This window comes from Ambystoma mexicanum, chromosome 5q (genome assembly GCF_040938575.1).
Source record: "Ambystoma mexicanum isolate Mex_15411 chromosome 5q, UKY_AmexF1_1, whole genome shotgun sequence".
In the NCBI taxonomy this organism is placed as follows: Eukaryota; Metazoa; Chordata; class Amphibia; order Caudata; family Ambystomatidae; genus Ambystoma; species Ambystoma mexicanum.
In genome coordinates, this window is record NC_090933.1 from 1318682474 (window position 1) to 1318708403 (window position 25930).

Here is a 25930-nt window from a genome sequence, read left to right on the forward strand (position 1 = left end):
CATAGCATCTACTTTCTGTGCCCATTCCAGCGCCGTTGCTGCCCGCTGACCCTCTCCCCCGCCCCCTGCTTCCCTCACTGGGAAGCCTTCTTCACTGGTCTTCCCAGTGCAGCCCTCCGCCCGGTAGCCCCTGCGGCTAAAGGCCCCAACGCCAAGGGCGACCCCAACAGAGGAGGATCCAGGGAGTGTCGGCAGGAGTCCACAGGGGAAGGCATGTGCCAGCCGTCAACCATCAACTACAAGGACCAGTAAGGTAGGAGTGGCCTGGGTTAGGAGTAGATCAACCACTCTACCCTATAATCCTAGCCACTTAAACCGATATAAAACAGTTCCAAAATTCATCAGAGTTTCTGTTCCCAAATTGTATTACAAGATATTCAGATTGCATTGATAGGCTTCTCCCCCACTAGACAGGTCTCCAAAATGTATCAGGATTTCTGTTCCCAAATTGTATTGTATGATACTCAGATCACATATATAGGCCTCTCTCCCTATACACAGGTCTCCCAAATCTGGCAGAGTTTCTGTTCCCAAATTGTATTGTATGACTTTCAGATTGCATTGATAGGCCTCCCCCCAATAAACAGGTCTCCCAAATTTAGAAGGGTTTCCTTTCCGAAATTAAATCGTATATTGAATCGTATGAAATTCCGATTGCATTTATAGGCCTCTCTCCCACTATACAGGTCTGCCAAATCTATCAGAGGTTTTGTCCACAAACTGTATTGTATGATATTCAGATTACATTGATAGACCTCTCTCCCAATACACAGGTCTCCCAAATTTAGCAGGGTCTCTGCTTCCAAATTATATGGTATGATATTCAGATTGCACTTATAGGTCTCTCCCCCACTATACAGGTCCCCCAAATTGACCAGGGGTTCTGTCCCCAAACTGCATAGTATACAGGTCCCTCAAATTGATCAGGGGTTCTGTCCCCAAACTGCATAGTATGACATTCAGATTGCATTGATAGGCCTCTCTTCCACTATACAGGTCTCCAAAATGTATCAGAGGTTCTACTCCCAAATTGTATTGTATGAAATTCAGATTGCATTGATAGGCCTCTCTCCCACTATACAGGTCTCCCAAATCTAGCAGGGATTCGACTCCCAAATCGTATTACATGATATTCAGATTGCATGGATAGGCCTCCCCCCCACTAAACAGGTCTCCCAAATGATTAGGGGTTACTATACAGGTCCCCCAAGTTCATCAAGGTTCTGTCCCCAAGTTGTATTGCATGATGTCCGGATTGGATTGATGGTCCTCTCTCCCACTATACAGGTCTCCCGAACTTATCAGGGGTTCTGTCCCCAAGTTGTATTGTATGATATTCAGATTGCATTAATAGGCCTCTCTCCCACTATACAAGTCTCCAAAATGTATCAGGGGTTCCACTCCCAAATTGTATTGTATGATATTCAGATCGCAGTGATAGGCCTCTCACCCTCTCAGTGATAGGCCTCTCATTTGACAGGCCTGCCAAATTGAACAGGGGTTCTATTTCCCAAACTGTACTATATCAGATTCAGACTGCATTGATAGGCCTCTCTCGCACTCTAAAGGTCTCCCAAACTTGGCGGGGATTCTGAACCCAAAATTGCATTGTGTGACGTTCGGACTGCATTGGTGGGTTTCTCTCCCGCTGTGCAGGTCTCCCTGATTTAGCAGGGGTTCTGTCCCCAAAGTTGCATTGTGTGACGTTCGGATTGCGTTGTCGGACCTCTCTCCCACTATACAGGTCCCCCCAAGTTCATCATGGGTTCTGTGCCCAGGTTGTACTGCGTGGTGTTCAGATTGCATTGATGGGCCTCCCTTCCACTGTGCAGGTCTCCCAAAATAACTAGGGGTTCTATCCCAAAATTGCATTGTATGACATTCAGATCGCTTTGATAGTTGTATGATATTCAGATTGTATTGATAGGCCTCTCTCCCACTATACAGGTCTCCCAAATTTGGCAGGGTTCTGCTCCCAGACTGTATTGTGTGGCATTCGGATTGCATTGGGGGCCCTCTCTTCCAGCGTGCAGGTCTCCCAAATTTTTATCAGGGGCACTGTTCCCAAACTGTATTGTATGATATTTAGATTGCATTGATAGGCCTCTCTCCCACTATACAGGTCTCCCAAATTTAGCAGGGGTTCTAGCCCCAATGGAATCTTGCGCTATTCAGATTACTGTGATAGGCCTCTCTCCCACTATACAGGTCTCCCAAACTTAACAGGGACTCTGCTCCGAAATGTTTGAATCATAAGGATTACAATACTTCTCAGGGTCCCCCCCACCACAAGAGACTCTAGAACATAGTCAGAATTAGTCTCAAGCACAAACTTAGCCTAACCACCTTAACATACTCCTAGTGAGGACCAGACCGTTATAGAATAGTTCGACCACCCTCACCCCTTCCGAGAGACCTACATAGACAGCACTGAACTTTGACCTACACCCCTGACGACAGTACCCCAGCACCAAAACACCATCAGACAGTGCTTGGAGGATACACAAACGGACCCACCGGAAGAACAGACGGCACAAAAGCACCCAAGGCTACAACACAAGAAGAAATACCAGCACTCCCATCACAAGACAGCAGCCAACCACTCAACGGCACCTCCGCACTGAGCACCAAAATGCCCCGAACCAGAAAGGGATGCCAAGAAAGAGCACAAGACAAGGCCGCACTGGACACAGGCACACAAATCCAAACTACCACCAAAGCAACAACCTCAAATGGAGGAAACACAACACCAAAAACCAAAACAACCAGAACAAAATTCCAAAGGGAAAATTCCTTATATTTCACACCATACCTCGCAACAACCCAAGAACCAGGATACCCCAATGAAACAGAGACATCAAGACACACAAAAAACATCCCGAGACAACCAGGAAAAAGACGAGAACACCCAAGAAGAAGGTGGCTAGAGTCCGACCTCATCACCCCATACATCACAAGAACAGAAGGACACCCTCAACACACGTGCCATTCCGGACATAACAACGATGAAGATCTTATAACCAACAACCGAAACACGAACCTAATTGACCAATTCAACGAAGAAGCCTTCACCGACCTTCACCTAACCAGCACAAACGGAGAAGCAACACCACTGAACAGCCAAGCTTTCAATCTAGCAGACCGCTTCAATGAAGATGCAGCTTCCGCTGATCCTCATACGCCCTCCTACAATGAAGATACAGCCTTCGCTGATCCACATCCACCCCCAATCAACGCTAACAATGATGCACCACAACCAAACAACCACAAACCAAAACAAAGAACAACCAACAAGCAAAACCACACCAAAAAGATCCACTGAAACCTCATCAATGCAAGATCAATGTCCAAACATGCCATTGAGATATATGATCTGCTCTGCGACGAAGGGATCAACATCCTATTTGTAACAGAAACTTGGCTAGACGACAACTACAAGATCACCCTCAACAACTGCTTGCCTGAATACTTCAAATGCGTCCAATCAAACAGAAAAAGCAAGAGAGGGGGAGGGCTGGCAATCATTCACAAGGAACACCTGGATATCAAACTTGAAGACCCACTAATCATCGATAAATGCAAATCCCTAATCATACGTCTAGCAGTAACACCCAAAACAAACTTGAAATTTGTACTAATATATAGACCACCAACGTATGATGCAACCTTCGTAGACTCCTTCACAGAAGCAATCACCGTCCTAGCCATCAAACACAATCACCTGATAGTCCTAGGAGACTTCAACATCTGGTTTGAAGGAGAGAGCACGACCATACAAAAATCGTTAACAAGCCAACTAGCAGCAATGAACCTACAACAACTAGTCAAAGGAGCAACCCACTCAGCAGGGCATACACTTGACGCAATCTTCGCAAACAAACTACTCCTCACCACGGCACCCCCAATTCAAATACCCTGGAGCGACCACCTCATCGTCCCCTTCGTAATCAAAATGACCACGCTAACAATCAATCAACCGGACAAAACCATGAAAAGAAATTGGAGAACCATCAAAAACTCCAACCTGAATGAACTCCTGGAGCTAAACAAACCACACCCAACATTCATGGAAGAAGATGACCTGGACAAAAAGGTAACCCTGCTACATTCCTGTATTTTAACTACCATAGACAACATCGCCAAAGAAAAACCCTTTGCTTCTTCTAATAAACGGTCAATGGCAAAATGGTTCACCCCACTACTTAGCACCATGAAAAGAAAAAACCGAAGACTAGAACTTGATTGGAGAAAACAAAACGACGCGGCGAACAAACTGAAATTCCTACAACACTACCGGGCTTACAAAAAGGAAATACAAAAAGCAAAGAGGAAACACAATGACAACCGAATCTTCGAAGCACCAAACACCCAAAAAGAGCTCTTCAAAATCATAAATGAAATCAAAAACCCTCCGGGATGCAACAACACACCAACTCCGTCCACAAAACTCTGCAACGACCTTGCAGACCACTTCAAAAACAAAATCACCAACATCTAACAAACCATACAAAGCAGACCGTCTGATCTGACCACGACCCCAACCTACACCCGGGAGGAGCGCCCAAACAAACTACGAAGCTTTCCAGAAATATCAGTGGAGACATTCGTCAAACTGGTGAATGAAAGCAATAACTCAGGGTCCCCCAAAGACCCCTGCCCACCAGACATATACAAATTGATCCTCAAACAAGGAAGGCCCATGGAATACCACAGGAACGTCCGCAACCATTCCATCGCAACTGGCAAAGTGCCACAAGCCTTCAAAACTGCATACATCAGGCCACTACTCAAAGATACAGCGGGAAACGTAGAGGACCTCTCTAACTACAGACCCATCTCCAATATCCCGTATACAGGCAAGCTGCTCGAAACGTACATATACAAAGCAACCCAAGAGCACGGCCTACTAGACCAGGCACAAGTTGGCTTCAGACCATTGAGAGGAACGGAATCAGTTCTACTCTCAATATGGGAAGATCTAAAAATCAATGCAGACTCGGACAACAGCACTGCCTTGATACTCCTAGACCTATCGGCAGCATTTGACACAGTCAACCATGACACTCTCATAACGAGCAGGCCTCCAGATAAGGTGTGTACCAGGCAGTTTTACATATGAAAATCTTGTAAATACGACAGCTTTATTATTTTCCTGTGTACTTTTACACACAAGATTAGAGCAGAGGGCAGTGCAAAGGTCAGGTTACTTGACAGAAACCAGATCGCTTCTTTTGATTTTTATCTGCATGGAGGTAATTGCAAGCCATGTATAAAAGTCTCTGAAACAGAAAGTATTTATCCGAAGCCTTTCAAAAAAAGAAACTGCACACTGTGACAAAAGGAATGGTTTCTTTCCATTCTGCTTCTGCTGTGTTGTTTGTTGCAAATGGAAGCACTGTGCATATTTATTTTCCTAGCATTTTAGTATTGTAAAATTAATCAAATGGAAAACTTGCAATTGAGAGTTAATATTTTTTAACAAATTATGCTTTTTCCAGTGAAAGCAAACCAGTATTGCACAATTGTATTTTTCCGAGTTCTTGGCCTATGTGCATAATCATGCAGAGGCAGATCATTTTTACACTTATAATTTAATGAACACTCTAATTATAAAAACAGTGTGTAAAATGATGTCTATACATGTCTAGTTTACATCCATTCAACCTTGCAGTCAATCGGGTACATTACTATAAATGGGCAGTGGCAGCAGAGTCATTGTTCAAGGGTGAGTGATTGTCATTACACCAATCACAGGTGTTCTAACCTTGCAAATCTTCATGACTACAATTAAAACATCCAAAGCCTGACTCTCCAGGAAGTGGAAGCGCTGTTAAAGAAAAATAACAAATGAAAATTACATTTGTAATTAAAATAGAAACTCAGCAAAACCTGTCCCTGTGATAATCCAGATCGGTATTTAACTTTATACAGCGCTTCATACATGGTTCGTCCAACATCTAGGCACTGTGATTATTATACCTCATTCGATATTCAGTTACCCGACTTCTGAAGGATGTTAGCCAATAAGTTAGCTCAGCTGGTTGAGCACTCGTTGCTGCGATCTGTGCGTGATCTATAGGTTGCAGGTTCGAATCCTGGCTAGGCCAACTCAGCCTTTCATGGTCGATAAAGGAGTACCAACTTAAGTTTGGTGATAATTGTGATAAATATGTTCTACGTACAGCGCTTTGCTGAAAGCGCTATATAAATAACCATTTGACCATGAGATTAGATATATGATGTATGTTATTTATAATACACTTAATACCCAGAGGTTTCTAAGCATGGACCCGGGGATCGAACCTGTGTTGCTCCGTGTCGTCTTGCTTCCAAGACCCTGAGCTATCCTCCAGAGACAATAAATATAGAATTTAGCATTGAGCCCTTGCCTCTCTGCACTGTTTGTTGTATCATAACATTGGGATACCATTAGGTGGTAATAGCTCCAGGAAACAAGGACTAATTAACCATCAAAAGACAATTCTGTTATCGAACCTCAAAACGCACAATATAATTCATGCTTGCTTTACTATGTAATTGGCCAGGTTTCGGTGTTTTCAACATTTAAATATATACAGGAGAGATCAAATGGCCAGACCTTAGAGAAATAATTAAAGGTCTATTCTTTCACAATGCAGAAAGCTGCTGCATGGTAATGATTTCCATACAGTTTTTGCACACGTCGGCTGTAGGTCACATACATTTTACGCTCTTGCAAAGGAGAAAAGTCATTTTTACTCTCTTGAAATCACATTTACTCTCAAAGTTTAAAAATAGGGAGTACAATACTCCCACCTAAAAATCTTATCTGGAGCACTGATAACGAGATTAGAAGGACTTGGAATAACAGACACCGCCCTACTATGGATCAAATCTTTCCTAACAAACAGAACGGAAACCATATGGATGAAACCCTTCAAATCCAGCCCGAGAGATTCCACCTGTGGAGTACCACAAGGATCATCTTTCTCCCCGCTACTATTCAACATATACCTGTATCTACTGATCAGAATCATCAAAAGCCACGGCCTCACCTGCTACAACTATGCTGATGATACACAAATAATCTTCAAAATACAAGACAACCCGGAAAGAAACTCGATGCTAGAAAACTGCCTCCACAATGTATTCTTCTGGATGAACTCTAACTCCCTCAAAATCAACCCAGACAAAACTGAAATAATGATTGTCACAAAAAATGGAGGAGAAAACCAATTAATCCCTTGGCCAAGGGAACTCGGGACAACCCCAGCACCCTCACCGATTGTAAAAAACCTGGGGGTTCTGATGGACAGTAATCTCACGCTAGAGCCACAAGTAAACGCTCTCCTCAAGAAATGCTTCTTCCTCCTGCGAGCGGCTAAGAGAATCTTACAGTTTCTATCGTTCACCAACAAAACAACCACCATCATCGCCCTTGTCATGTCCAAAGTAGACTATGCCAATAGCCTATAACTAGGCATGCCTGAACGACTCCTAAAAAAACTACAACGCATTCAAAACGTGGCAGCCAGACTACTTCTGAAACTACCCCGAAGAGAACACACCACACCAGCACTGAAAACACTACATTGGCTACCAATAAAACAACGAATAAAATTCCAAACAATGTGCATTACACACAGAGCAGTACACAACGAAGGCGCTGAGTTCCTAAGAGACAAATTGCACCTACATCAACCAACAAGAACACTCAGATCAAGCATGGACATCCGCCTGGAACCGAAGCCCTACAACAAAAGAAAACTAGGAGGATCCTCCTTCTCTCACCTAGCCCCGAAAACATGGAATGACCTTCCAAAGTACATACGTAACACAAGAAACCACCTATTATTCAGGAAATTACTCAAAACATGGTTCTTCATGTCATAACTAGAAAGACTGGCACAGGGGCACCGAGATAACGAAAAACATCAATGAGCTTAGAGCGACTGCGATACACACCAATCAATCAATGGGAAAAGCCGAGGTAAATATACCAGGACATACCAAAGAACCAAACGGGAGACAGTCGCAATACGACCAAGGATAGCAAACACAGCAAACTAAGACAAACACTAGAACGAATCATCAAGAGGACCATGACCTTAACTATTACCTACCCCAACAGCCCTAAGGACAAAACATAGAGAGGGAAAGGAAACACTGCATCATGGGCCCCAATGCAATGGGTGAGAAACAGAATGTTTCATCACTACACACGGTCCACCAATACAAAGCAGGAAACAATGCCCCACCACGCAAACTACAACTAAAAAACAGTCCCGAGGATGTTCACCCCACGGAAACCAAAGAACCAGTCAGGACAGAAGGATACGAATGTCTGAATACACAAGCTCACCAAGACGGATCCACTAAGACAACACATCAACACAACCCCGACCCTGAACCATTCAAAGCCTCAACCGACCAAGGTCACACTAGATCACCTGAGAATAGATATCACCCACCCGGTCCCACACCTGAAGATCAGGTTCAGACGCACCCACCAATCCAAACTACACTCAATAGGATACAGTTGGATCAGCGCAACTCCACCATAGCGAGTCGGCCCACGAGGAACCAGCAACATCCCAACCAACAGGTATACAACTCTAACGGAACCATAAGTACCTAAATCAGGATACTGATCCCACTAACCCAACCCTCAATCTTCTGCATACTTAAACCCACACAAAACAACACAACCATCTCTCTGCCAGCAATCCGCACGCACTTTACCACACAGCACCAACAACACATAAACTTCACCAACAGCATTCGCCCGATCCGATACTAGCACCAAAGCCCAGCACTCGGTGTATACCGAGCTGATGCTGCCAACAGCACACCACTTATCCCACTCTCCTTCTCCCCTCTTCCTGACTAACCCTACCCACCCTTCCTGGTTACAGATCCGCCAGAGCGCCTGGGGACCAATTCCATTGGTGACGGTGCGCTATACAAGTACCGCTAACATAACATAACATCTCCCCAAGAGTGCTCTCACAACCCTGCTGTGCTCCTAGATCAAGGCAGAGTAAAGAGAGAGAAAAGAAACCCCAGCAAATTTGCAGACTTTGTCATGGAATGACCATCCATGGTTTTCTCATCAAAGGAGGTGTGTGGAGACGTCGCGAGATCTCAGGAGCGTGGTCTTGCGAGATCTTTGTGCCAACGAGATCGTGAGGACCCGCGCTCCGAGTAGAACATTGGCGGAGCGCCAGGGAAGCGGTCCGCTCCAGCGCTGCTCCTGATAAGGAGACGTCTAAATAACAGATCACAAAGGCTATGGAGCCTGGCTTCCAGGAGTGTAAGCCCAATGCCATAGGAGGCCTCATGAGTGCCCTGGAAGCCTACAGCATGCTATCCATGTACACACCCTGCCGCCAGTGAAGTAACTGGGAGGCCCCTGACTGCAACTGTGAGTACTGCTCCTGCTCTATACATGGACAACAATTATCCACCTTTTGTATTCCTTCAATAAATCCAGTTACAACCTCTCCAGGCATCCTGTTGTCCTTCAAGGCAACCACACATGTGCTATTGCTGTATAGCTCTCAACCGTTTGTGTCACAAAGGCGGGTGAAAACACACGGTTTTATTTTTGGCGGGTGAGAGGCCAATTGCAACGAATGGGCGTGCTGGAGGCTTGGCGGGTGAGTAGCTTGTGATTTGGGAGCTAGGTTCCTTTTCCCGAGCATACAACTCTCTCAGCGCCCAGCACGTGCATGGCTGATCTTTGAGCATGCGCAGTTTGTTCCTTTTCCCGAGCATACTTTGGGGATTCTCTCAGCACTCAGCACCCGCTATTGCTATTGCTGGCTCAGCGCGCGGCACGTTTACTCCTCTGCGTGATCCTGATCATGCGCAGTTTGTTCCGCGAATGACGCAGACACGGCTCTGCGTGCGTTTACTGCGCATGCACAAAAGATCAGTATCTCAGCTCAACGCACGCTCTGAGGATCAGTATCTGACCAGTGCGCATGTCTGTTCTTCTGGTTTGTGGCTCGGCTTGGCCGATGCAGATCTTTATCTTGACCAATCAGCAGTCACTCCTTGAGGTCCCGAGCGGGGGATGGGCTCCTTTTCGTCTTCCTGGGACATCAAACACTAGTTTCAAATGTGAAATATATCCAGCAGTCAAAGCGGGCGGGAACTAAAGGGTACGCCATTACCTTTTTTAAAGAATACTTTGTTTATAAATGCATCCCTACTGGAGACTCGAACCTGGGCCTTCCCGGTATCAAGCCAGTGTGGCCTTGCACTGCTCTATCTCTCAAGCGTTTCAAAGGGATACTTTATTTCGATAGACTGGGATGTAAACCCATTCCCAAACAGCCAAGAAGCCCAGTTTGACAGTGATCTGGATCTGCCTATGAATGATTGTGGGATCGTGTTTACAGGCAATGGGAAGGGTGTGTGTATGTGTGTGTGCATGTGGCGAGGCATGTTCTTAAGAGGTGTGACCGGTGAAGGGGATGCTGCATGAAGTTGCAGGCTGAATGGGATAATGACACACTAATGGTGGTCATTTAAATCCATTTTCTTTCATTTTCTTCACTTTTACTAGAACTGTTGTAAAACACAATGTTGCAGGGTTCAGTGGAGGACAGGAAGGACCCATGAGTAAGGGGGAGTTGGCAGAAATGGAGGCAGGGTGAGGGAACATAGTTCCACACACGTTTTAAAAACATTTTGACCACTGAATCCTTCACAATCTTTTAAGGAATAATTGGGGAATAATTTGCTGTAGGTCAGTGACCAGCGACTATTCACTCCTCTTGGTGAGAAAGCAATCATCTTTTTTGGCTGCGTGTTAAGTTGTCTCTACTTGTTCTTCATAAACCTCCAGTTAATCCTGTCTTCTGTGTATGTGTTGGAGGATGCATTACTTGTGGGGAGTGGAGAGGTCTTGTGTTTGTAGTATTTAATTACTAACGTAAGAATGTCTTCCATTTCTAGATCTAAACACACTTTTGTGTCATCCTACTCTGCACAACGTAAGAAGCACAGGCACTAAAAAGGTAAATAACTCCTGTAGTTTGTTTCTCTGCACAGGTTGCTCTATGCTTCTGAGATAGCCTGTCTCCCACCCTGCGTTCCTGGACCCTTCATGTGCCCTTCTCTCCTGTCTTGTCTCTATTTCTCTTTCCTGCCTCATCCTGGAAGTGGTGTCCAGATCCAGGTTTAGGGTCCATATATGTGGCTCAGTGGACTAAGGCATTCTATAGAAGGATCCATGTGTGTGTCCTCATAGTCACTGGTCCACCCAGCCCTTCATCCATCCAAGATTAACAGAACGAGTACCGCTGAGTTGTGTAACAATGAACATCGGTTAGCATCTGTCTATAACACCAAAATGCACCAGTGGGGGGGGGGCAGGGGGTTGCACTCTACAAATGCACCTATTATTTTATGTTAATACATTCCTATGCTGTCCTGTTAATTAGTAATTCGCTATTGAACCTGTATGGTGGATCACAGCACTTTGCTATAGGGGTGGAGGAGTGGAGCTCTATAAGTGAATTAAATAGGCACATTGGTAGCTACAAGTAGTGTTAGTTGTTCTCCTTCCAGATCACCTGGGGAGCAACGGAACGCCGGATCTGCACTTGGACATCTATTTGGGTGTTGTTTCGTGTCTAGGCATGAATGAGGGAGCATTCTGGAGTGGAATTGAGAGCATGAGGTAGAGTCGATGGAAAGGATTGTATGGAGTGCAGAAGTATGACCGACCCACACTCCCCTTGCCTGTACAGCTTGGGGTGATTGAAAAGGAAGCCGTTTTTCACACTTGTGAAGGGAGGTGTGTCAAGGACAGTGAAATGCACACTTACACGCGTTCATGAACGGTTAGAAATTCAGGTGATCAGAGTATTACAGGCTCCTGAAATTATCGGTGTCCCTTATTTATTAACTTCTTGTCTCCAGTTAAAGGACCCCCTATTGGCTAGCATCCTGTGTGCATTCCTGATGAAGACTCACTTTGAAGCACTTTCCCACACATTGCCCTGGGAGGCAAGCTCCAATATGTGGCTCCATCAACTGGGCCTAGGTCTTCATCAAGTCCTCGCAGCTCACACCCTGCAGATACTGTTGCTGACAGCAGCATGATTCAGTCATAACACATAACAAGCTCTACATGATGTGCAATGTGAGTGATCTAAAATCCTGATATTGGACCATTCTGGCAGGAGGGGTGATGGATGGACCTCATCCGTTAAGGCCTCAATCACTGATGTGACAAAGGCTTTATGTGAAATATAGCATTAAGGGTTTTGGTTTTAGGCCAGATTAACCTGACCTTGTTGTTATGGTACCACCTGCTGGGGGGAACGTGGATATTTTAGAACCAATATATTTTGTTTTCAGGAATAATCTCTCTCTCTTACACATACCCACACTCGCCTTACTGTAAATCATGATGCCGTCAATAACATGTAAAAGTGGGCAGCAAAGATAGGTAACCCTACTCATTCCAAGGAGAGGAAATCCAGATTTTTATTATGGAAAATGTGTTGCTATCTTGGGAACTTTGTTTAAAATGGCTGCCGGATTTCTGTCCTCTCATTGTCCCTCTTGTCGTTCCTCAGCTGCCCTGGACTTTTCGGTTCCCTTCTTTTACTCTTCTTACACTTCAGCATTGGAATGCGCTTCCACATTATATCCGTGCATCCTCTACCTCATTCTGTCTGTCCTTCCTCTTCCTCATTCTGTCTGTGCACCCTCTACCTCATTCTTTCGGTGCATCCTCTAGCGATTAGATTGTTTTCATTCCCAATTAAAAACTCCTCTTCTTCTCTTTCCTTTAATCAGCCAGCTTTGGTCATTGATTTGGTTATCATGCTTCATTTTATTGGACCATTGTATTTCGAATTTTTGGAATTGGCGAAAGTGCTCAATACATTAAATACAAAATACAAAAACTGCCTTAAAAAAGCAAACATACAGTTGTACCCTTCTTATGGAATAAGCCCTCTAGCGCTTAGTCTTTCCCTGTTAAGGTAAGTTGACACTGCGCCCTTCGGTTATGATATGATATGATATAGCATTTATAATGCGCCTATACACAAGTGTTTCAAGGCGCGATGAGGCAAGGGATGGGGAACAAAGGGAAGACAGAACAACAATCCTACTAGGCCAGGTATCATTCAGATCGCAAAGGGCATGGGGAGAGGGAAAGGGAAAAGTGCATGGGGAAGGGAGAGGGGAAAGTGCAGTACATGGGATAATAGAATAAAATAATATATATAAAAATGCCACTGGTGTCAAGTGCAAGGTAAGTGCAGTCATAAGTGCTGGTAGGGGGACTGTAGGGATACAGAAAACAGTCCCCAGTTGCAGGGGTTGCCAGGGAGGCAGTGCAGGTGGGCAACTGGTGGGGCCTGGGCCTGAGAATCAGAAAAGGTGGCCAGCTAACCAGTGCCGTTTCAGACAGGAATTTAGCAGGGGAGAGGGGGAGAAAAAGCAGAGGCAAAGAGGAAGGTTTTGAGGTGCTTCCGGAACCGAAGATGGTTCTCCTCAAGTTTCAGGGAGGCTGGAAGGCTGTTCCAGAGGGAGGCCCCTGCTGAAGAGAGAGAGATCTACCACCAACTCGTTGCTTGGAGAAGCGACTGACCCTGCAGGAGTTGGATGCGGACGAGCGAAGAGCTCGAGAAGGAAGATATTTAGGAAGAGAGAGTTGAAGGTATTGCAGCCCCAGAAGGCCTTGTGGACAATGCAGAGGGTTTTGAACTTAATCCTCGTAGCCACTGGGAGCCAGTGAAGAGATTTCAGTCCTGGAGAGATACAATCCCTAGGGCTTGAGGCCAAGGACAAGTCTCGCAGTCCTGTTCTGGATCAGTTGCAGAGGGCGGAGAGTAGAGGCAGGCGGATTTAGATAGAGGCTGTTACAATAGTCCAGCTTAGAGAGAACCAGGGCTCTGGAGACAGTGAGCTTCTGGGGGAAGGAGAGGAAAGGAAGTATACCTCTGAGGAGGTGCAGCTGGTAGTGTGACTTCTTAGAGACGTTGGAGATGTGAGGCGAGAAGGAGAGGGTGGAGTCAAAGAAGGCTGCAAGGTTTTTTGCCTTGCAGGTGGGAGTAGAAAAAGGGCCAAGAGAGGCCGGCCAGAGAGCTGCAGGGAAGGAGGGAGCGGGTGTGCTCATGAGTAGAATCTCAGTCTTACTGGCATTAAGGCAGAGGTCAATGGCGGCACACCACTCATGGATGGCAGACAGACAATCGGAGATGAGGGAAGGAGAGGAGGAGGCCGAGGGTAGCCTGATAATGAGCTGGGTTCCAAGAATATATGTTTTGTAGTGAGTCACAAGTCTTTAAAGTGAAGAAACAAGGGGTGCAAAGCCAGCATATGAGTAAACAGTTCCAGTGATGAATGAACAAGTTAAGTGTGAATGATTAGGCGTCCTTTCCCAATCCCATCACTCTAGTACAGTGGTCATCAAACTTTTTCTTACTGAGCCTGTCCCCATACTCCTTGAGTAAAAATATTGTTTCTGGGCCCACGCATACCGGTTGCCCCTGCCGCCCGGGGGACCACAGGATGTCCAGGGGGCCCACAGGCTCTTCAAAAAATATAAGAAGATTTTTTTACTGCTTATAGTTTCCATTAAAAACAGTCCCCTTATCCTTTTTTCTATTAAACAAGCCATCTTAATCCCGTTTTTAAGATGCTGGTGCCCCCCTTGGAAATCCTTCACACCCCCGGGGCCAGCCCTCAGTTTGAAGACCGCTGTTCTGAAGGCCAGTGGAGTACCCTTTGCCAGAACTACAGCAATCATATCAGGCAAGGCAGAGGTAGAGGTCAAAAGCCAAAAAGCCCTCCAAGTGGCATTTGTCAAAAAAGAGACAACACAGAGCGTGGTATGCTAAATGCAAGGTAACCCAGTTTATTACAATACCCTGGGAAAAATCAAGATAAAAAGCCAAACTCTCACTCCAGAATTCTCCAATGTTTGACAGAAAACAGGAGGTTATATAACATGAATGAGTCACTGCGATGTCGAAGTTATGAAAACCTATTGCTCCTGCTCATTGGCTCCCTCTACTAAGCTACATATGGAACCTATATGTGCACAACTATGGATTGGACAACCGTTATCTAAGATACCACCCCCATTAATTGGTAGGCCCTAAATTACTTCTGCAGTGAAAAAAGATATGTGCTAATGGGGTACAATGTGATCACACTATCCATGAACTGGCTGCATGCTGACATGTGTATCTAGGTACAAGAGAGGGCGAGACAAGAATGTTGCTTTATTTTAATTAAATCAAATTGCCCATGTTTTACCTCCCATGCCATGAGTGCCAAGGCTTAAGGCCTTTGTACGCCATCCTATTCTTGACAGATTTATGGATAATTATTTTGCGAGTCATACTATTAAGTTTTCATCGCTGGGTTTTAGTTGTTTTTTCTTAAGCCGCTTCTTGCTCTTCCCTTCACGCCTGGCCTGGAAGAATGCATTAATCTTGTCACCTCCTTCTGATATCCTGGGATGCTATAAACTTGAAACGGTTTGCTGCATCTTTGCATCTCGTTTTATCTGACAGCATGACCGCACACAATAATATCTTATTCAACCATATACGCTTCCTGCATGGCTCGGCCTTGACATACCTTTGGGTAGTCATCATCAAGCCGGCTACAGCATTGTTCCTGATTTGTTGAAGCGTGTTCAACTGGTCCTTCCTAAAGTTGCAGGGTTGAATTCTCTGCTGGTGCAATCTTTAAAATGGCATTTTGTGTTTCCTCTACAGCACACATTAGCTCTGCATGTATCTGCTGCCTACCATCCTGGTGCATGACTGGCACATCTCAGTTCTCCATATGGGTACGCTGCAACATAACCCTACCTATTATAGCCATGCTGCACCTACATGTGTAGTGAGACCATCTCTTGGTATGCGCTTTCCTGCTATTTTCTATTTAAAAAGACACACTAATTGTGCCAGCTAATGTCCCTACTTGTGTAGCGAACCTAACTATTCATTGTGCCAGCTGCATTTCCTGGAGGATTTAATGTGCAGTTTCAAATGTGTTCTTTCTGATTTCTAGGGTTTCTAAATTCACTAGGATTGCTTAATTTGGTTGTAGAGGGTCCAGGTGTCATGGATGCAGTTGTCACTTTCAGTCTCTGTATTAGATCCGGCTAAGTGGGGGTTCCTAGGACTGATTAACAGCATTCACCCACGAATGGGAGGGGATTATGTCAGACAAGTGGGTGTTGAGCACGGCCCAAGAATTAGTTGGACCTGCCTCCACGCAATCCTTTCTCAAAGCTCCATAAAGAGGTCCAGGCGCTGCTACAAAAAGGAGCAGTAGAACCATCACCAGCCACTTGGTAAGTAGGGGGGAGTTTCACACGATTCCATTGTACCCAATGAACACACACCAAAAGACCAGTGTTAGGCCTACAGCCAGTAAGAAAATATGTAAAATCCCCGACATTCAGGATGGTTACCCTCCAAGATATTGTTCTGCAAAAGAACGGTGATTACATGGCAACACAATGCATACTTTCCTTTTTTAATGTTCCCAGTTCACTGCAAATATCTGCAGCTTAATGTAGCAAACCATAATTTTCAATTCAAGGTTTTCACCACTTTTTTGTGTAAAAGATCCGGCCCATTCCACATACCTGTAGACCTCTAGACCCCTCCCCTGTCCTTTTCCCATCCTCTTCCCACCTCGCCTGCCTGTGACTGGTTGTCTTCCCTCGATAGCTGTCCTCTTAGTAGAGGAACCCAGGGCAACCGTGCCCGTGCAGCTGGCTAAGGGCCAGAGACAAAAGGCTACTCCCTATTGGGCAGCTCCCATCTCTGTTTGCCCCTGTTTTCCAATTGGACGCATGACAAAGCAACCTACAGCAACAACTAAGGTAAGGTGTTATGGGCGGTGAGCACAGCATTACAAAAACCTGCCGCTTTTTCATTGCTACCATCAAATCTGAGCATTGTGTAGATTGCCTGCTGGTCACCTCGACTAGCCCGGTAGATGTACCTGGAGGGCAGCCATTGCGATGCACTTAGATGTATTTTTGGAGGATGGAAATGTGTTGTTACAGGTTCCTTATTTCCGGACCGGAAAACTCCCAATGAGCCTCAATCTGTTGAACTTAAATGTATTTTGGGGGCAGACAATGTGTTGCCCTTAGATGTTTTTTAGGGGGCCGACGTTGTGTTGCACATTGATGTATTTTGGGGGCAGGAAATGAGTTAGACAGAATTGTGAAGATTAGCCATGTGTCTTGCTTCGAATGAATTGTGAAGATTAGCCATGCATTACATTTAGATGGATTATGAAGACTAGCCATGCATCACATTAAAACAAATTGTGAGGATTGGCCATGCATCACATTAAATAGAATTGTGAAGATTAGCCATGCATCACATTAGATAGAATTGTGGAAGTTAGCCATGCGTCACATTAGATAGAATTGTGAAGATTAGCCATGCGTCACATTTACATAGATTTGTAAAGACTAGCCATGCGTCTCACTTTGAAAGAATTTTGAAGATTAGCTATGCAACACATTAGACAGATTTGTGAAGACTAGCCAGGTGTCACATTAGGTGGGATTGTGAAGAATATGCCATGCGTCACATTAGCTATTTAATCTTACTGCACTCCGAAGCACACAGTGTGTCTGGTAGTTCTTGCTGCGCAGAGATGGGCTAGTGGGAGTAGCAATGTATTGCACTTAAAAGCATTTGTGGTAGTGAAACACTAGTTAAGCTTGGGGAGGAGGTGGGGCAGCCAGTGTATTGCACTTGGAAGAATTGGAGGGTATCTTTGGGCTCTTGGGACACACTTGGAAGAACTTTGAGTAGCCAATGGATTAACCATTCTGCTCCCCTCCAACACACCTCCCAAGTACTATACACGCCCTAGGGGCTAGCCAAATTACACACACCCAGAGTGTCAGGTGACATACTTGTAGAGATGGTCTAGGGATAGCTAGTTAGGTTTGTGTGCAGGTGGTGCTTTTCCTACAGTCTCCCATACCTATCCAATGTACTTTCCCTAACCCTCTTTCCAGTTCCCTATTTCCAGTTTTCTAATTTCCCTGTGGCTATCCACAAATTCTTTCTAACCCGCTTCGTTGGTTGAATCGATGTGGCCTGTGAATCTATGGCATCTCTTACCAACCAAGTGGGGAGGGTCGTGTCAATGCAACCTCTGTGGTTACGGCGAGAGCGTGAATCACACCTATGACGAAAGGGCGCAGCTTATTTTGGCAATGAGGCATTTTCTTTTGTTGAGGAAGGGCCTGGGCATGTGAAATCGGGAAAGGACATGGTCTTGTGTTGTTGCTATACCCTGATATACAATAGTCACATTTGCACATGCGTGGATTCCATCACTTCTTTCTGAAACATGCGATGGATCGGCACTTGATGACAATCCTTACCATTGCCTTTTGGATTTGGCTGCACACGATAAAGGAGCCCACATTTTCTGGAAAACATGGGCCCAGGTGTTTCCTTCATGCAACCTCTGGGATGCCTTTCTGGTGTGATTCTTTTCACCTCTGCCTCACAGAGATTTTCGTCCACCCCAAGGGGAGTGTGCTTGAACCCACCCCGCTCCTCAAGCAGGGGCTATGGCAGGAATAGCGGTAGAGAAAAGCATAGACCTGAGAGAGTAGGCGACAAACCCCTGCAATAGTGGGTTAGCCACCCTCCCCATCTACACAGGACTGATTTACTAATGCCATGTAATTTATTGAGGATCTTCTGTTCAAATCCATTCCTTATCAAAACCTGCACCATATACATTAAGACAATATACAGTACTTTATATAGATTCCCCACACTTAATACGCATTCATCAACACTTCTGACTTGATTCTCAATAAAGAACACTCGATGAATGCTCTCACAGTGTCCTGTGAAGTGGAATGATTTTATTAGGAGAAATTAGTAATAAAAACACATTGCCACTATTATTGTAACTACACATACAACACTCCATATGCAAAAGGTTATGAATGGAATTACAGCTATCTTTGTCTACCCTGTAGGTCTAATCAAGATGGGTCAACCATCTCAAAAACATAAAAGCTCCATAAAAGTAATTGACTACCCCCAATTCCCACTAAACGGTGTCATAAACTGAACGGGATTGTCAATACCTCTCCTCTTTCCCGGAGTGTTAGGGAGGATTCTCCAGAATGGCTAATTTCCCTTAACTACTGAGTCCCTCAGCAGCTTTGCTGGATTTCTAGGATTTATTTGTTTCACCTGGTAAGAGTGTGAGCATTGTTTCCTTCTCTTACATGTGTTTTTGGCTATTTGTTGTGAATGTATATGTGTTCATGGACTGTGGAGCCTCACCTACTCCATAGGCATCATCTTTTTACTGTGTGTCACACAGCACCTTTAGTGCAGTGACACAGGGTTGTCTTTTTTAGACTTCCCAACTCAGACTCAGTTTTCTGGGACTGACTACTGTCTCCAAGAACATGTAAAGTTGCCATTGACTTTATTTAGTCTTTTTAAATTCACAGACCCAGTACAAACTATACATAAAGTACTGGAAAGGGTTAATAGTTATCCCTTTTTGTCTGTCTCTCATGGAACATTATTTCGTTCCCCTTTCTTTAAGATTTGGCTGGTGGCAGTGGTACCTACCCTATTTCTCCTACCACAGTCTATTTAAATAGCCTTGGACTGTTTTAGGCTAAGTTAGTAGCCTCGAACATAAACCCACTGAACCCCTTTTTTATTTTTTTTTTCAACTTTATTTAACATATTTACAAAAAATTACAAATCATAAGAACATACATGTGAGAATGGATTAGCCGACAGTTCCATTAAATCAATGTCTAAATAATACATGCCATTACCAATTGCCATTTTACATTACCATAAGATACCCACCCCCACATCACATTACAACTACAAGTCATAGCAGAGACGACACAGTACACAAGACAAACACACCCCCACTACCCAATCCCCGATATCATTATCACATCGACAGAGTGAGTCCTACATTTTAATCAAACAAACTATTAAATGATCCCCACATCTCATCATATTCAATCACCCTATCACGCTTCAGAACTTGTGTCTTTTTGTACCATGAAAGTGGTCGCAAATCTGATATCCAATTTTCATAGTGTGGTTTTTTCCTAGATTTCCACACCTTCATTATATGTTTGATAGCCATCAACAATGCCCTGTCAATCCAATCCAAAGATCCACATATCCCTCTACTGCTACTATCAACCGAGAGAAATATTACTGACTTAAAAGTCTGAGGGAACAAATCATTTGCCACCAAATCAACCCGATCCAAAACATCCTTCCAACAATCTAACACCCTACTTCACTCCCGAAGCATATGTTGGAAGGTCTCTCTTGAGCAATTACACCCCAGCAAAAATCCTCTCCTATTCATCCTCACAGGCATCCAATAAATGCGACCTAAAATATGCTGATGAATCTATCTCAGTTTCAGATCAACTTTGGCCATCACTGCTACTCCCCAAGCATAATTCCACGATTCTTCAGACAACACCATTCCCATTCCATTCTCAGCTTGTCCCAAGAGTTCCACATACATTCCTGCAAAGGCATCAACTTAATAAAGGTCGAAACCGGCCCTGGTGGAGTGGTAAATAAATCACAGATTTGAGGTCTACTACTCAAAGGTCCATTCAACATCTGTAATCTCTCTCTCAACAACTGCTCCAAAGACCTATATCTCCTGAACTCCCTATTGTTCAAACCATAACAACTACGGAACCATCATTCCTTCCCTCCAAACATCTTCTATCTTTAAAATACCTTTGTTGACCCAACCTCTCCAATTAAGCATTTTTTTTCAATTTGCAAACCTGGATTCAGCCAAATAGACACCGAACCATAAAAAACAAAGACTGTCCACAACCTTCAATCCAAGAAACAAGAGCAGATTTCGAAACTACCTTTGTTTCAACTTTGTCCCAGATTTTGGTATTCTTCAATAGGAATATAAACAATTCACAGAAAAAGGATATAATCTCTGCCGCTCCATCAAAAGCCGATAAAGGCCCAAGTCCCTACTTTCCCTGAAGTAATAGGAAGCCTTCTTTAATAGGAAACCCTGATAATAATTTTCCAACACTGGGTAGCCAAAACCCCCATCTTTAACTCCACGTATCATAATAAATCGTGGAATCTTCGGCCTATTTCCCTTCCCCCATGAGAAATCTATAAAAAACCTATCAATACTCTTGAGCACCTTCTTAGTAAACCTGAGGGGGAAAGACTGAATGTAATATAAAACCTTTGGCAGTAACATCATTTGTATTGCATTTACTTTAGCCCAAACGCCTAAAGACAACCTATCCCATCTCTGTATGTCCTTAATCATCACCTCCTTTAATCTATCCACATTATACTCAACCATTCCTCTAATGTCACACATTAAATAGATACCTAAGTATTTCACTGAAACATCAGCCCAATGACAGTCCCAATCCAATGATCTTCCATTAAGTGGATTCATCTTAAGTGGAAAGACCACAGTTTTCCCCCAATTCACCTTATACCCAGACAATGCCCCAACTTCCTGTAGCATATCTTTAAGTAATGGACCCCCCATCTCCGGATTTGTCAAAACCACTGTCAGATCATCAGCATATGCCAGAACCTTTACCTCTCCATCTCGTCGCTTCCATCCACCGATGTTCTGTTCCTGTCTAAGATATATCAACAGTGGTTCAAGAGCCAAATTAAATAAGAAGGGCGAAAGTGGGCAACCCTGTCTAGTTCCTCTGAGTAACCGAAAAGCCTGAGACAGAACATCGCTAACCCACATTTTAGCTGAAATATTACACTGCAAAGCGCCTATTGCATTTAAGAATTGCGGACCAAAGCCCATCCGAAGTAATGTAAAATGAAGAAACGACCAATTCACGCAATCAAACGCTTTCTCAGCATCAAAGAAAATAAGGAGTATTTCTTCCACCTTCTCACGAGACAAACCTATCATATTCAACAAAGTCATAATGTTATCATATCCATGTCTGTTGTCCATAAACCCCACTTATGAACCACCAATTAAGTCTCCTGTATATTTTTGTAACCTCTTAGCCATGACTTTTGCTAAAACCTTTACTTCTACGTTTAACAAAGAAATAGGACGATAATTAGCACATTTTGAAGAATCTTTCCCCTGTTTTGGAATTAATGTAATCGCCTCCTGCATCGAGGTACATAACACCCCATCCGAGAGAAACCGATTAAATAAAACACACAACTTGGGCGCTAGAACTGAATCAAAGGACTTATAAAAGGACTTATAAAACTCCACGGGCGATCTGTCTGAACCCGGAGACTTACCCAAATTGAGTTGACAAATAGCATCCCCTACTTCCATTTCTGAAATCTGAGCATCAAGTGCCTCCCTACCTTCCTCAGACAAACAAGGAATGTCAATTTTAGCAAAAAACTCTGTCAATGTGTCTTCCTGAACCTGTGACGCATCCGAGTAAAGAGAAACATAGAAAAGTCTGAAGCATTCACAAATATCAACGCTTTTAATCTTTAACCCTCCCGTTTCATCCTCAATCTTTTGTATGAACGATTTCTCTGACAAACTCTTCAGCTTTCTAGCCAATAGTCGTCCTCCCCTATCCCCCTCCTCCCAAAACATCTGCCGCATAAAATATAACCCTTTCTCAGTTTGTTCATCCAAGGTTTTCTTTAATCTATCCCTAACGCACTCCATCTTTAACCTATCTGCACCTTTACCAGATAAGGCATACAACGGCTGCAATTTCTAAAGGTCAAGTTCCAGATCTTTAACTTTCATCTCACCCTCCCTCCTCGCTCTGGCTGTCCAGTTAATCAATTCTCCACGTATAGTTGCTTTAAAGGCATCCCACACCACCAAACAATCAGCATAGTCCACATTATCATCAAATGAATGGACAATGGAAGTATTGATTGCATCATGTATTTTCTCCTCTTGTAATATAAACGTTTTAAGCCTCCATTTAATATTAGTAGGTCTGAACATACTCCGATTCATGATCAATTTCACCGATGAATGATCAGAGATGCACCGTTCCCCTATTACCACATCAGTTACCACATCAACCAATCTTTCCGAAATCAATAAGTAATCCAACCTAGAATGGGAGTTATGAACCGAAGATAAAAAGGAGAATCCTTTCTCGGCTGGGTGCAACAATCTCCAACTGTCTACCAAGGCAAAAGTATCAATAAATTCACGAAAAGCACGACTTAACCCATGACCTGTAAACCTGCACAAAGATAGCCTATCTAAAGTGGCATCTAGAATACAATTAAAATCACCTCCAAGATCATTGTGTTCACCACTCATGTTTCTCAGAGAATCCTTCAGCTCCTCAAAAAAAGTAATGCCATTAGAGCATGGACTATATATCGACCCCATCGTCAATACTTTCCCTTCATGTTTAACGTCTGGTAATAAAAAACGACCATCCGCATCCATAATCACATTCTCAACATCCATACATAGGCCCTCATTACGAGTCGGGCGGTACGGGTCAACCTGTACCGCCCGATTACGAGTTCCCCTCGCGGGACCCGTTCTGCACTTCTGGTTTTACCAGACGTGCAGAGCGGGTCCCGCGGGGGAAAGAGGTAGCAAACAACGGGCCCTCTCGTAATGGCCCGTTGTTTGCTCCCTCTCCCATTCCCATTCAACCCTATGGGGGCTGAAATGGGAATGGGGAAGGACCGTGTCCGGGTCCTTGGAGGGAGGAATTACTGGGCCTTCCGAACTCGGAATGGCCCGGTAAGTCCTCATTCCGAGGACCTGGACACAGACGCGATTTCGGCGGCAGCCAATAGCGGCATGGCTACCGCCGAACTCGTAATGAGGCCCATAGTCTTTTCCCAATAAATAAACCCACTCCTCTCGAACTTCCTGAATAACAATTTAACAGAACCTTCATGGACTTGGATGCCTCATAAAATGTATCTGGATTATCTGTCAAATGAGTTTCTTTCAAAAGAATTACATCTGCTTTCTCACGGCGTAAAATAGGCATTACATTTCAACCTTTCTTAGGGCAATTTAGCCCGTTTACATTCCACGTAATAAACTTCAAAGAACCAATCCATAAAAAATAATAAAAGAGTAAAATAAAATAAAACCCATTGAATGCAATCCAATTAATGAATCATTGGAATTTAAATCTTGCATCCTCACATTCCCAAATATCGTAAGAAAGGAGAATCTCACAATAACAATTCTGTAGGATACTGAAGTCACCCCCCCACACATATAAAACACCACACACATATACACAACATTTTACAATTTCCAACCCCTTTTATTTTATTTCAGTTCCGGCTGGCTTTATTTGCAATTTCTTTTTGTAAAGGTCTTTCTCGTGTTTTACTCCAGGTTTGGTTCATTTGTTTGCCGTCCTTTGGCGGGCTTCTGCAAAGAATCCCTCCTTAGGTGCCTGAATGTCTGAGAGGGACAGGATGTGAGGGAGGGGTTTGAGACTCCCTGCACAGGGTCTCCTTGGAGACCCATGTCGCACTCTGTATGATTGGCTTAGGTGACTGTACCACCAGGACAGCCACCCTGCTGTGTGATTGACAGCCAGGCTGTGTGAATGGGGGAAAACTGCATAAAAAGCAGGTCTCAGTGGCTTGGAAGGCAGAGTCACCACTGGATCGAGAGAACCGAAGAGAAGCTGAAAGAAGAGAACCACTACCACGACTGAACCTCACGGTGAAGCCCTGCTGCGGGTCCGAATCTCCAAACTTCGACAACAGGGAAGATCTGCAAGGAATCTTCTCCCCTTGAGCTGGTGGGACCAACCAGTTCACCAAACTCCAAGCCAGGCCTCCCTCTTCTGGTCGAATTTGCTGTGCACAGCTACAGTGAACCGGATAGCCAGGGGGACTGGACCCTGCTTGGGTTTTGAGGAGCGCACCTTTTATTTGTCGCTTTGCTCCGCTGCTGGTTTCTTCCCTGGGCAGTGCAGGACCCTCCAGTCTTCCTCCTTCGTGTCAGTCCGGCAGTCGCTTCAGGAACCGTGAACCTGCAGGATCTGCCAGGAACGTCTGCCTCAGCTACAGCATTCTTCTGCTCTAAAGGTACTGTGCTAGCCGGTTGTTCGTTGCGTCCAACCACGGTGAAAGTGTTTGAAATCTTTCACCAATCCGAGGGGTTGTCCTTCTCTACTCTTTAAAGTAACTTTTCTTCCAATCAACTTCATTTCAAACTCTTGGCAAAGACTTAACCGCAAACTACTCTGAACTGTGTGATCCTCTGCAAAGACTCTGGCCCATTGACTTTGGCTCAGGCCTCTTGTTTGTATTTCCTCACCGTAGTTGCCTTTTCTAGATTGCCCTGCTTACTTACTTGTTGGTGCTGCTTACCTTTTGTCTAACCTTCTCTTTCCCCCCCTTTTAAATTGCTGGAGTGCCATTTTGCTCTCACTTCATTTTGAGCTTAACTTGTCCAGAATCTATCGGGTGGTGTGTATTATATTAAGAGTGTGATTTCTCAACTGCTTTACTTTAGTGAATTGTTTTATAAATGTTGTGTAAATAAATGTATTTTCTTTTACTCAGAAACATTGAGTCAGTGTTTGTTTGAACCATAGTAATTGCTGTCCTTTTTGTAACTACTGGTACTGCTCACTTTACTCTTGAGATAAGTCTGGCTGCTCAGCCATCGCTGCCACTTTACTGTGTAGTACAGGCTTGTACCAAAGGTGGATTTGTAATGTCACTTGTAATCTTAATTGTGTGTGGTGTTTCCAAAGGGTACTGCATGTGATTCTGCCTAACACTGGTGTACAGCAGTGAGGATCAAGTATAGTGATTACACTTAGAGTGCTGCTATTACCTTGGATCAACTAACCACAACGCTAAACATCACTAAAAAGCAATTTTAATCATGTCTGATATGGAAAGCTACAGTCAGGAGACCCTTCTTAGTT

At 44.2% G+C, this 25930-nt stretch overlaps 1 protein-coding gene and 1 pseudogene across 3 annotated transcripts in view; one reads left to right on the top strand and one right to left on the bottom strand.

The window, feature by feature from the left end:
• The window catches only part of LOC138498483 (zinc finger protein 615-like), a 222110-nt gene that overhangs the window by 38431 nt on the left and 157749 nt on the right, over positions 1-25930 (bottom strand). The gene's annotated exons all lie outside the window — the stretch shown is intronic.
• LOC138498498 (zinc finger protein 850-like) overlaps positions 10013-25930 on the top strand; it is a 661846-nt pseudogene continuing 645928 nt past the window's right edge.